This window comes from Delphinapterus leucas, chromosome 5 (assembly GCF_059928025.1).
Source record: "Delphinapterus leucas isolate spDelLeu-1000000601 "Yukka" chromosome 5, BTC_Dleu_Yukka2, whole genome shotgun sequence".
In the NCBI taxonomy this organism is placed as follows: domain Eukaryota; kingdom Metazoa; phylum Chordata; class Mammalia; order Artiodactyla; family Monodontidae; genus Delphinapterus; species Delphinapterus leucas.
The window spans coordinates 71,186,076-71,198,723 of record NC_143133.1 but is presented as its reverse complement, the minus strand read 5'-3'; the positions used below and the strand labels follow the sequence as shown (position 1 = coordinate 71,198,723).

The window sequence follows — 12,648 nt, the reverse complement described above, 5'->3', positions numbered from 1 at the left end:
TTACGGCTAATATTCCATTGTATATACGTACCACATCCTCCTTATCCATTCATCTGTCGATGGGCATTTAAGTTGCTTCCATGACCTGCCTATTGCAAATAGTGCTGCAGTGAACATTGGGGTGCATGTGTCTTTTTGAATAATGGTTTTCTCTGGGTATATACCCAGTAGTGGGATTGCTGCGTCATGTGGTAATTCGATTTTTTTTAAGGAACCTCCATATTGTTCTCCATAGTGACTTTATCAATTTACATTCCCACCAACAGAGCAAGAGGGTTCCCTTTTCTCCACACCCTCTCCAGCACTTGTTGTTTGTAGATTTTCTGATGATGCCCATTCTAAACTGGTGTGAGGTGATACCTCATTGTAGTATTGATTTGCATTTCTCTAATAATTACTGATGCTGAACAGCTTTTCATGTGCTTCTTGGCCTTCTGTATGTCTTCTTTGGAGAAATGTCTATTTAGGTCTTCTGCCCATTTTTTTTTTTTTTTTTGCGGTATGCAGGCCTCTCACTGTTGTGGCCTCTCCCGTTGCGGCGCACAGGCTCCGGACGCGCAGGCTCAGCGGCCGTGGCTCACGGGCCCAGCCGCTCCGCGGCACGTGGGATCTTCCCGGACCGGGGCACGAACCCATGTCCCCTGCATCAGCAGGCAGACTCTCAACCACTGCGCCACCAGGGAAGCTCCTTGTTGAGGACTTTTGCATCTATATTCATCAGTGATATTGCTCTGTAATTTTCTTTTTTTGTAGTATCTTTGTCTGGTTTTGGTATCAGGGTGATGGTGGCCTTATAGAATGAGTTTGGGAGTGTTCCTTCCCCTGTAGTTTTTTGGAACAGTTTGAGAAGTATGGGTGTTAGCTCTTTTCTAAATGTTTGATAGAATTTACCTGTGAAGCCATCTGGTCCTGAAATTTTGTTTGTTGAAAGATTTTTAATCACAGTTTCAATTTCATTACTTGTGATTGGTCTGTTCATATTTCTATTTCTTCCTGGTTCAGTCTTGGAAGGTTATACCTTTCTAAGAATTTGTCCATTTCTTCCAGGTTGTCCACTTTATAGGTATAGAGTTGCTTGCAGTAGTCTCTTAGGACGCTTTGTATTTCTGAGTTGTCCATTGTAACTTCTCCTTTTTCATTTCTAATTTTATTGATTTGAGTCCTCTCCCTCTTTTTCTTGATGAGTCTTGTTAAATGTTTATCAATTTTGTTTATCTTCTCAAAGAACCAGGTTTTAGTTTTATTGATCTTTGCTATTGTTTTCTTTGCTCCTATTTCATTTATTTCTGCTCTGATCTTTATGATTTCTTTTCTTCTACTAACGTTGGGTGTTGTTTGTTCTTCTTTCTCTACTTCCTTTAGGTGTAAGGTTAATTATTTGAGATTTTTCTTGTTTCTCGAGGTAGGCTTGTATTGCTATAAACTTCTCTCTTAGAACCGCTTTTGCTGCATCCCATGCGTTTTGGATCGTTGTGTTTTCGTTGGCATTTGTCTCTAGGTATTTCTTGATTTCCTCTTTGATTTCTTCAGTGATCTCTTGGTTATTTAGTAATGTATTGTTTAGCCTCCATGTGTTTGTGTTTCTTATGTTTTTTTCCCCCATAGTTGATTTCTAATCTCATAGCATTGTGGTCGGAAAAGATGCTTGATATGATTTCAGTTTACTGAGGCTTGATTGTGACCTGAGATGTATCCTGGAGAATGTTCTGTGTGCACTTGAGAAGAAAGTGTAATCTGCTGTTTTTGGATGGAATGTCTTATAAATATCAATTAAATCTATCTGTTCTATTGTGTCATTTAAAGCTTGTGTTTCCTTATTAATTTTGTTTGATCTGTCCATTGGTGTGAGGTGTTAAAGCCCCTCCCCCCCCATATTATTGTGTTACTGTTGATTTCCTCTTTTATAGCTGTTAGCAGTTGCCTTATGTATTGAGGTGCTCCTATGTTGGGTGCATATATATTTATAATTGTTGTATCTTCTTCTTGGATTGATCCCTTGATCATTATGTAGTGTCCTTCCTTGTCTCTTGTAACATTCTTTATTTTAAAGTCTATTTTATCTGATATGAGGATTGCTACTCCAGCTTTCTTTTGATTTCCATTTGCGTGGAATATATTTTTCCATACCCTCACTTTTAGTCTGTATGTGTCCCTAGGTCTGAAGTGGGTCTCTTGTAGACAGCATATATATGGGTCTTGTTTTTGTATCCATTCAGTGAGCCTGTGTCTTTCTTTTAGTTGCAGCATTCAATCCATTCATGTTTCAGGTAATTATTGATATGTATGTTCCTATGACCATTTTCTTAACTGTTATGGGTTTGTTTTTGTAGGTCCTTTTCTTCTCTTGTGTTTCCCACTTAGAGAAGTTCCTTTAACATTTGTTGTAGAGCTGGTTTGGTGGTGCTGAATTCTCTTAACTTTTGCTTGTCTATAAGCTTCTGATTTCTCCGTCAAATCTGAATGAGATCCTTACTGTGTAGAGTAATCTTGGTTGTAGGTTCTTCCCTTTCATCACTTTAAATATATCATGCCACTCCTTTCTAGCTTGTAGACTTTCTGCTGAGAAATCAGCTGTTAACCTTATGGGGGTTCCCTTGTATGTTATTTGTCATTTTTCCCTTGTTGCTTTCAATAATTTTTGTCTTTAATTTTTGTCAATTTGATTACTATATGTCTCAGCGTGATTCTCCTTGGGTTTATCCTGCCTGGGACTCTCTGCACTTCCTGGTCTTGGGTGGCTATTTCCTTTCCCATGTTAGGGGCGTTTTCGACTATAATCTCTTCAAATATTTTCTTGGGTCCTTTCTCTCTGTCTTCTCCTTCTGGGACCCCTATAATGTGAATGTTGTTGCATTTAATGTAGTCCCAGAGGTCTCTTAGGCTGTCTTCATTCTTTTCATTCTTTTTTCTTTATTCTGTTCTACGGCAGTGAATTCCACCATTGTGTCTTCCAGGTCACTTATCTGTTCTTCTGCCTAAGTTATTCTGCTATTGATTCCTTCTAGTGTATTTTTCATTTCAGTTATTGTATTGTTCATCTCTGTTTGTTTGTTCTTTAATTCTTCTAGGTCTTTGTTAAACATTTCTTGCATCTTCTTGATCTTTGCCTCCATTCTTTTTCCGAGGTCCTTGATCATCTTCACTATCATTATTCTGAATTCTTTTTCTGGAAGGTTGCCTATCTCCACTTCATTTAGTTGTTTTTCTGGGGTTTTATCTTGTTCCTTCATCTGGTACATAGCCCTCTGCCTTTTCATCTTGTCTATCTTTCTGCGAATGTGGTTTCTGTTCCACAGGCTGCAGGATTGTAGTTCTTCTTGTTTCTGCTGTCTGCTCTCTGGTAGATGAGGCTATCTAAGAGGCTTGTGCAAGTTTCCTGATGGGAGAGACTGGTGGTAGATAGAGCTGGGTGTTGCTCTGGTGGGCAGAGCTCAGTAAAACGTTAATCAGCTTGTCTGCTGATGGGTAGGGCTGGGTTCCCTCCCTGTTGGTTGTCTGGCCTGAGGCAACCCAACACTGGAGCCTACCAGCTCTTTGGTGGGGCTAATGGTGGACTCTGTGAGGGTGGACGCCAAGGAGTACTTCCTAGAGCTTCTGCTGCCAGTGTCCTTGTCTCCATGGTGAGCCACAGCCAACCCCCGCCTCTGCAGGAGACCCTCCAACACCAGCTGGTAGGTCTGGTTCAGTATCCTATGGGGTCACTGCTCCTTCCCCTGGTTCCAGATGCACACACTACTTTGTGTGTGCCCTCCAAAAGTGGAGTCTCTGTTTCCTCCAGTCCTGCTGAAGTCCTGCAATCAAATCCTGCTAGCCTTTAAAGTCTGATTCTCTAGGAATTCCTCCTCCCATTGCCAGACCCCCAGGTTGGGAAGCCTGATTTGTGGCTCAGAACCTTCACTCCAGTGGGTGAACTTCTGTGGTATAAGTCTTCTCCAGTTTGTGACTCACCCACCCAGCAGTTATGGGATTTGCTTTTATTGTGATTGCTCCCCTCCTACCATGTCATTGTGGCTTCTCCTTTGTCTTTGGATGTGGGGTATCTTTTTTGGTGAGTTCCAGTGTCTTCCTGTCGATGATTGTTCAGCAGTTAGTTGTGATTCCGGTGCTCTTGCAAGAGGGAGTGAGCGCACGTCCTTCTACTCTGCTGTCTTGAGCCAATCTCCGATCAATGTAGTCTTAATAATTTTTTTCTCCATGAGTTTTTCATTTTGCAGGCACAAGGTAATGTTTTATGTTTTTTGTTCTTTTTGGTCATGCTGCGCAGCTTGACACACAAAGTAATGTATGCCAGGGTCTAAAAATGTTAATGTCTACGGGACCTGGTGGGTAACATCAATGGATGAAGTGAATTGGGAATAATAAAATAGACTCCACTGAAGACAGAGTAGTGGACACTTTGACAAATGTATAACAATGCCCTGCCTAGAGGGGCAGCAGCTACTGATTCTCAGGCAACTGTTGCAGAGCAGGAACATTGATACAGATTTATAAAGCTGAGAAGCCTGAGTATGTGGAATAGACTGGTTATCAGCACTGAAGTTAAGATTGTAGGCTCTGGAGCCAGGCCTCCTGAATTTGAATCATAGCCCTACCAATTAACTACGTAACCTTAGGCAAGTTACTTATCTGTTCTCTGATCCTCAGACTGTGCCTGTACCATAGGGTTGTTGGGAGGATTAAAAGAATCATGTGCTTAGATTTCATATTTAGCATTAAGTATTCAAAAATTGGGGGCTATTGTCATTATCAGCTGTTAATTAAAATTTTAGTTAAACTTTCAACTTTGAGATAATTATAGATTCAAATGCAAGTGGAAGAAAAAAATACAGAGAGTTCTCATATTTCCTAGTTTCCCCCAAAGGTAACATCTTGCAAAATTATAGTACAGTATCACAGCTAGGATACTGATATTGATACGGTCAAGACACATATCTACATCTCCATGAGGCTCCCTCACGTTGCCCTCTTACAGGTGTACCTACTTTGTTCTGCCACCACCCCGTATGAACACGCAGTAACCATTAATCTGTTCTCTGTTTCTATAATTTTATTTCTAGAATATTATATAAATGGAATCATATGGTACATAACCATTTTTATTGGCTTTTTTTCACTTAGCATAATTTGCTGGAGATTTGTTCAGCCATTCAATCAACTGTTTTATTTATTTTTTGTTGCTGAGTAGTATTCCTTAGTATGTTACACTACAGTTTGTTTAACTATTCACCTGTTGAAGGACATATGGGTCTTCCCCCATTTTGAATATTATGAAGAAAGCTACTATAAACTTTGGGGACAGGTTTTTGTGTGAACTTAAGTTTTCATTTCTCTGGCACAAATGCCTAAGTGCAATTTCTGGGTCATATGATAGTTACATGTTTAGTTTTTTTAAGAACGTGCCCAACCATTTTCCTGAGTAGCTGTACCATTTTACATTCCCACCAGCAATGTAAGAGTGATCAAATTTCTCCAAATTCTCACCTACATTTGATGTCGCTGTTTTATTTTAGTCATTCTGATATCTCATTGTGATCTGAATTTGCATTTATCAAATATTTAATAATCTTGAAGATTTTTTCATGAGCTTATTTTCTATTTGTATATGCTCTTTGGTGAAATGTCTTTTTAAGTCTCTTGCCCATTTTCTAATTGCATTGTTTATTTACTGTTGAGTTATGAGAGCTCTTTATATAGTCTAAATACTAGTCTCTGTTAGATATGCAGTTTGCAGGTATTTATTTCCAGTCTGTAACTTGTCTTTTCATCCTCTTAACAGGGTCTTTCAGAAAGAAAAAAGTTTTATTTAATTGAGATATATATTCATATAACATAAAATTCTCCATTGTAAAGTGCATACTTCAGTGTTTTTTTTTTTATTGTATTCACTATGTTGTGTAACCATCATTACTACCTAATTCCACAACATTTCCATCCCCTCCAAAAGAAACCCTGTACATATTAGCAGTTAGTCCTAAATTTCCTCCCCATCTCCAACCTTTGGCAACCAGTAATCTACTTTTCTATCCCTATGGATTTTCCTATGCTGGACATTTCATATAAATGAAATGAATACAACATGTAGCCTTTTGTGTCTGGCTTCTTTCACTTAGTGTAATGTTTTCAAAGTTCATCCATGTTGTAACATGTATCAGTAATTCATTCCCTTTAACAGTATAGTATTCCATTGTATGGATATAATACATTTTGATAATCCATTCATCAGCTAAAGGACATTTGGGTGGTTTCCACTTTATAGCTATTCAAATAATGGTGCTATGAACATTTGTGGACAAGTATTTGTTTTAGTACCTGTTCTCAGTTCTTTTGGGTATACACCTAGAAGTGGAATTGCTGGGTCATGTAGTAATTCTATGTTTAACTTCTGAGGAACTGCCAAATATTTTCCACAGTGCAAAAGTTCTTGTTTTTCTTTTTAAAATGTCAAACCAGTCTTGCATTCCTGGAATAAACTTCACTTGATCATAGTGTATAATTCCTTTTTTGTATTACTAAATTCTTTTTGCTAATTTTTTTTTTTTTTTTTTTGCCTCATGGGATCTTAGTTCCCCAACCAGGAATGGAACCTGGGCCCCAGCAGGGAAAGCACCAAGTCCTAACCCCTGGACTGCCAGGGAATTCCCAATCAGTACTTTTTAAGGAATTGGTCTATCTCATCTGAATTGTCAAATTTTTGTGTGCAGAGTTGTTTGTAGTACTCCTTTATTACCTTTTTGATGTCTGAATGGTCTTTAATTATAGTCCCCTGTTCATTCCTGTTACTGGTAACTTGGGTTTTCTCTCTTTTTATCTTTGACAGCCTTGCTAGGTGTTTGACAATTTTATTGATCGTTTCAAAGAACCAGATCTTTCATTGATTTTCTTTGTTTTTCTGTTTTGAATTACATTGATTTCTGCTTTTATCTTTATTATTTCCTTCCTTCTGTTTGGATTTATATTGCTGCTCTTCTTTTTCTAGGTTCTTGGCAGTGGGAGCTTAGATTTTTGATTTGAGACTTTTCCTCTTTTCCAATGTGTGCATTTACTGCTATAAAATTTTCTCTCAACACTATTTGGCTGTGTGCACAAACTTTGATATGTTGTATTTTTGTTTTTATTCCATTCAGAATATTTTTTGTGTTCCCTTAAGACTTCCTCTTTGATCTATGGATTATTTACAAGTAAGTTGTTTATTTTCCAGGGGTTTGAGAGTTTTGCTGGAAATCTTTCTTACTGATTTCTGGTTTGATTTTATTGTGATCTGAGAACAAACACTGTATGATTTCAATTATTTTAAATTTGTTCTGTTTTGTTTTATGGCCTAGGATATGATTATCTCGGTACATGCTCCATGAACAGTTGAGGGATATTTCTTAGAATTCTATTTCAGTTTATATAGGGTGTTTTTGTGTGTATCTTTTTTTTATAGCTTTTTTAAGTGGTTGCTCTAGGTTTTACATTACATCTACATAATTTCTACTGATGTCATCATTTTACCAGTTTGAGGGAAGCATAGAAAATTTAGCTCCCTTTCCATATCTTACTCTCCCCCATTTATAATTGTCCTAAATAGTGACTTAGGATGAAAATCTCTTGTTTAAAATGTTTTTATACATTACTCAATCCATTTTTAAATGACTGACTTTTCCACCAGAATGTAAGTTCCACCATAACAGGGAGTTTTGTTGGGATTGTTCACCAATGTTTTCTCAGCTTCCTGCTAATTTGCAGGTCACATTTGCATAACTGCCACCATTGAGAAGAAGGCAGCTTCAAAAAGTTCTAGGGATAGATCATTCTAGGTAGAAGAAACAGTAAGTAAAAGGCATCAGGCCAGAATATACTTTCAGTCATACTAATAATACTGAATACAACATTCTATGTGACATAGCTCATTTTATCTCAATCCTTATAAACTATAAATTTGTTGATATGTTGGACCCATTTGAAACACTATTTGGATTCTAATCCAAAACATAAACTGGCCAAACCCAGATGGTTTCACTCAGTATTTTCTTCATCTTACCTTTTTATCTGTCTCTTCTAAGTATAATCTGGTTTTACTTCTGTGCCTTTTTTTCTGACTCTGTAATTTAATATGTTTTTACTCACTGTTAAATTAACATTAAAACATTATACAAGGAAGTTAAAAAAAAAATGATCCGCGATTCAAATGTTATTTTCCCTGGCAGCTTTGCATGGCTAGGGCTGCAAACTCTAGAGCCATACTACTTTATATTCACATCCTGGTCGTGTGACTTTGGGTAAATTACTTAGACCTCTGCCTCAGTTCTCTCATCTGTAAAATGAGAAGAACTGCACGCAGTTTTCTATTAAAGCTATTGTACCTCATGCAGTTGTTGTGAGAATTAGGTGAATTAATCCAACGCACTTAAAACAGTCTGGCACATAGGAACCCCCTGAATAACTGTCCATAATTCTTATTTTCAACCCAGCAATTTTCTTCCCACATAATTTGTATTTAGTTGCAATCATAGGATATGTAAAGCACTGTGTTCTATTTGTTTTCATTTAATGTTCATAAGTTTTCCTCCACATTTCTATTTATTAACATAGATACTATTTTTAATGACAGCCTGACATTTCATACCATTGATATATTTTGCTTAAACATTTCTCTAGCATTGGACATTTAATTATTTTATTATTATGAGTCATGATCTTATACACATACTTTGTATATGATGCTAGTTCTTTCTTTTGAATGATTTACCTAGCAACAATTCCCAGGAGTATAATTTTTGATTTTGTGTCCCACATTTAAAACTCTTTCCTTCCTCTATTTAGTACTCTCAGTACATCATGGAAGGAGAGGCAGACATATCATACCACCACAATGAAGTAATCTTCATGTGGCAATAGACTCTCTATACAGGACAGATAAGGTCTGCATTATTAACATCACTGTTGTCATCACTCATTCATTCAACAGACAATTACTATTCACCTAGGATGTGCCTGTCTATAGGTAGGAAGAAAGTTACAAAAGGGAGCCAGAGGTGTACAAAAAAGAGTGGGAGAAGCTCCAAATACAAAACACCACATTATTTACAAACTTTCCATGTTGATGCTGTATGTCTTCTTAGGCACAACGTGGAATCTATTTCCAAGTTAAAAAAAAAGGGCATTTTCTTTTCTCAAGGAACTAAAATTATGTCAACCTGACATTGCTCACCTAAACATACAAATTTTATAGAAACCGTGTAGATATTCGGTAAGAAGGGAATCCCTGTCTTTAAGAAGTCACAAGTGCCTTTCTTCTGTATCTCAATTTTATTAAAATAAAGAAGGCAGTAATAGTATTGTTTGAATCGTCTTCTTGGAGGAAGAGGGAGAAATCTTTTTAGGTCCACCATCACATTCCTTCTTTTGAAGAGGCTCAACCTAAAAGTTCGAGTTACATAAGCCTAGCTTTGTATTCTGTTTTCTAGTAAAGCTATTGTCCGTTTCACATAAGAAACAGTACATATTAAATTTTTTTTTAGCCTACCACATCCTAAGTTCAGTTTTACACCTTTTCATCCATGTAGCTGAAGCTCTCTTACAGTCTCTCTCTCTGACACTGTCTCTAACAACACTCTGCTGAAAACCAATACAAGTACTCTTTACTACATGCTCTGGGGATGATATACAGGCGTTAACCACCTACTTACACTGTTTGATTGTTAATATAAAGAATGCTTTCTTCAGAAAACAGTATAACGTTATGGAAACGACCTCAATTATCACTGATACAGAGTTATAAAGAAGATGTGGCACATATATACAATGGAATATTACTCAGCCATAAAAAGAAACGAAATTGAGCTATTTGTAATGAGGTGGATAGACTTAGAGTCTGTAATACAGAGTGAAGTAAGTCAGAAAGAGAGAGACAAATACCGTATGCTAACACATATATATGGAATTTAAGGGAAAAAAAATGTCATGAAGAACCTAGGGGTAAAACAGGAATAAAGACACAGACTTACTAGAGAATGGACTTGAGGCTATGGGGAGGGGGAAGGGTAAGCTGTGACAAAGCGAGAGAGAGGCATGGACATATATACACTACCAAACGTAATGTAGATAGCTAGTGGGAAGCAGCCACATAGCACAGGGAGATCAGCTCAGTGCTTTGTGACCGCCTGGAGGGGTGGGATAGGGAGGGTGGGATAGGGAGGGTGGGAGGGAGGGAGACGCAAGCGGGAAGAGGTATGGGAACATATGTATATATATAACGGATTCATTTTGTTGTGAAGCAGAAACTAACACACCATTGTATAGCAATTACACTCCAATAAAAAAAAGTTATGTTGATCTAGATATTTTGTTTACAAATCAGTCTCTGGTTTTCTTGAGAACTAAGAGTGACAATAAAGACATTCTCTTCTCTTTTAATTTTAAACTTTATGAATGACTTACATGAGGATCCGGATATGCTTCCCTTTCAATCAACCTTTATAAACTTTGAGAGCCTCATTTCCATTAAGTCAGAAATATGAGCCTCCGCAGTAGCCTAGCTAGCCCAGGCAAAGTGAGTTGGAAACTAGTTCTTTTAATCACCACAGTGTCAGTTAAAATCTTCAGTGACTTTTACGCTTTTTGGGTCAGACCATTTGATGAAAATTATAAGTCCTCTCCATTATGCATATATATATATATATATATATATATATGTGAGCATTTTTCTTGGGAGAAAGCCAACTTTATTACCATAATTATTTAACTATAACTTTTTCTCTACACACACGTTTTGCATCCTTTCAGAAGGTTCCTGACATCTGCTCCCTCAAAGAACACCTGCCCTGGGGGAAATTATGTTAATTAGTCAACAGGAGGCAGAAGAGACTGGGGCTGGGAGGAGGCAAGATCACAAAAGAAAAACTACTAGATTCTTCCTGAGACAGGCCATAATCATCACCTGGGTGAAAGAGGATGTGGAATCAGAAAGCCCTGGTTCACACCTGTGTGCTCTTCCCATCCTTCCCCTCCCCTCCCAACCCTTTTCCTAAGGGGTAGTATGACTTTAGGCAAATCATTAATCATTAGATTATTTTTTTCCTGTGAAATGGAATCTTGTCAGACTTCTCAGGGTTATTGTATGATCAAAAGAGAGATAATATAGGAAGGCATGTTTTTAGGTCTCCAACAAGCATGAAGTAGGATGATGATTATTTCACGTGCCTTTCCCTTTGCTTCATCTTCAGGCTGACTGCCTGGCCTACCATGCAGCTCCCAGCTCCACTGTCACCTCCTCCGAGAAGCCTCCAGGACAACTAGATCTGTGGCCTCCCCATCCGCATTACCCGCAACACCATCACCTACTTGATTTTAGTAAGGACACTTCTCACATGTGTAATGGCTTCATTTTTTACTTGCTTAGTGATGACTGATTGTCCTTCTCCCTGAACTAGACTAAAAGCTCCTTGAGGGCAGAGCCCGGGCCTTTAACAGTTCATGGGACATGGTGGACACTCAAATTTTGTAAGTCAGGAGAGCAGTAGTTTAGAGCAGCGGTCCCCAACCTTTTTGGCACCAGGGGGGTGGAGGGTGGGCGTAGAGAGGTGGAGGGGTGAGGAGGGATGGTTCAGGCAGTAACGTGAGCCATGGGGGGAACGGTTCAGGTGGCAAAGCCAGCGATGGTTCAGGCGGTGGGCAAAGGGGAGCGGCATTTGAAGCTTTGCTAGCTGGCCCGCCGCTCACCTTCTGCTGTGCAGCCCGGTTTCTAACAGCCACAGGCCGGTACTAGTCTGCAGCCGGGGGGTGGGGGTGGGGGTGGGTGGTGGGGGACCCCTGGTTTAGAGCTCAAAATCAGGAGGCTGACTACGGGGATTTGAATTCTAGCTCTTATATTTATTAGTTGGGTGACACTAGGCAGGTTGTTTTTCTCTGTGCCTCACTTTCACCCTCCATAAAAATGGGAAATTCCGATTACATATACTTCATAGAAATGTTCATACGGGTAATGTACTTGAAAGAGTTCCTGGGATACAGTAAGTTACCTAAGGGCAATTTTCTACCCTACAGTGAATGAAGAAAATGTTACTACAGGACTAGGGAGGCCACGTGACCCGTAAGTGTATCAGATACGCTCTGCTGCTTCAGGTTTGGCAGTGAAAAGACTTACTCTTTTGGTAAAACTCGTTGCTTCGCTCCACCGCACCGCGTCACCCACCTGGTTCGCCACCATTTAGCGGAAGGGGAGGTGCGGTCCCTAATTGCGACAAGAGTCCCCGGTCACCCACAGGTGGCACTGCTCGGGTTCTCATGGGATGGGGGTGTCCGTGACGTCGCGGGTCAGTTCTCTGGGGTGAGGGGTGAAGGAGGAGGCCCAGCACGGCGTCCAGGAACACCAGGGACGTTCCCGCGACTTGCCCGAAACTCCGACTGGGTCGGGGTAGCCGGGAGGCCCATCCAGGCCACTCGGGCCGCCACTCTCAGAACCGCAGTAAACCCGTGCGAACCTGTAGCCGCCGGCCTCGGTGTGTGGGGGCGGAGCCATCGGGGGCCTGTGAACTCTGGGCCGCGCGGGGCGGGACGAGTGGGGGCGGGGCCGGGACGCCAGGCTCGGGACTCCGCGGCGCCGGCCGGTTTCAGCGTCTCCCGGACTCGGCGCAGCCGGCGCGCTCCAGCCAGGTAAGGGCGCCG

The 12,648-nt window shown here is 39.8% G+C and overlaps 1 protein-coding gene across 4 annotated transcripts in view; it reads left to right on the top strand.

The window, feature by feature from the left end:
* The first annotated feature begins 3,497 nt into the window (after positions 1-3,497).
* Positions 3,498-12,648, top strand: part of TEC (tec protein tyrosine kinase) — a 149,427-nt gene continuing 140,276 nt past the window's right edge. The window contains exons 1-2 of one of the 4 annotated variants that reach the window (XM_089911891.1): positions 3,498-3,671; positions 11,208-11,334. The gene's annotated coding sequence lies outside the window, so the exon portion shown is untranslated. Of the gene's footprint in view, positions 3,672-11,198; positions 11,335-12,344; positions 12,637-12,648 lie in introns of those variants that run through there. The other 3 variants (XM_089911892.1, XM_089911893.1, XM_089911894.1) reach the window with 3 other exon arrangements.